Below are 946 nucleotides of genomic sequence, written 5' to 3' on the forward strand. Positions count from 1 at the left end.
ATTGAAACCAAAGCACAAAAAATTGTAAATCTACAACTTTAAAAAAAATAAAATAAAATAAAGGGAAAAAAAAATATATGGGTTTTCAGGTCTTGGGCAAGCCTCTCCATGTAAATTTCTCAAGGAGCAGGGCAGTTATTCTAGACAATCAAGGCAGGTGCGGGGAGGGGAGGTGTGATTATTTAATAATAATAATATATATATACATATACATATATAGGAAATATAGTCTTAGTGAAGAATTGCATTAAAAATACAACAAACAGTGATCACTTTGGCAGCATATATACTAAAATTGGATTGATACAGAGAATATTAGCATGGCCCCTGCACAAGGATGACATGCAAAAATACAACAAACATATATTGCTAAGCAGAACTCCATTTTTAAGAAAATTATTCTTTATTGTTTAAATGCTCAGCACACTGAGTTTGAATGATCAAAGTCTGTTTCTCCATTATTAAGTTCAAAGATAGACTCATATAATGCTGAATCTTTAACTTAATTTCAAAGGTGTCTATATATATACATATTACATATACATAATATGTATATATATTTGTGACTGCTATTCCTAACAATGTTTTTAAAATCAGTAGGAATGAGTATGTTCTGCTGTACTGAGACTCTTCTGAATGATATCTAGCAAATTTTAAGTTTCAAAATCAATAATTGCCTGCAAGCATTTACCGGAGATACTGAAAGATAAAAAATTTGAATGTAGGCTGTTGAATATGACACTATATTATTAAGTTTTAATAGTTGTTATTAACTCATATATAAACAAATTAAACATGATTCTTATTTTTGGAAGGTACCAAGTGATTGTCAATGAGAAATTAAAAATAGACATTAAGATTATTTATATCCCATGAAAACCTTGTTGCCCAGTTGTAATAAAAACATATTTTGGACCAAGCTTCTCTATGTTCATTTTTATTATTC

At 28.8% G+C, this 946-nt stretch overlaps 1 non-coding gene across 1 annotated transcript; it reads left to right on the top strand.

Annotated features, from left to right (window-relative positions):
* The first annotated feature begins 265 nt into the window (after nt 1-265).
* LOC130043218 (U6 spliceosomal RNA) lies at nt 266-372 on the top strand. Its single transcript, XR_008795344.1, has one exon. It is a non-coding gene; the product is annotated as a U6 spliceosomal RNA (small nuclear RNA).
* The last annotated feature ends 574 nt before the right edge of the window (nt 373-946 follow it).

Source organism: Sorex fumeus, unplaced genomic scaffold (genome assembly GCF_029834395.1).
Source record: "Sorex fumeus unplaced genomic scaffold, SorFum_2.1 ptg000115l, whole genome shotgun sequence".
NCBI classification, from domain to species: Eukaryota; Metazoa; Chordata; class Mammalia; order Eulipotyphla; family Soricidae; genus Sorex; species Sorex fumeus.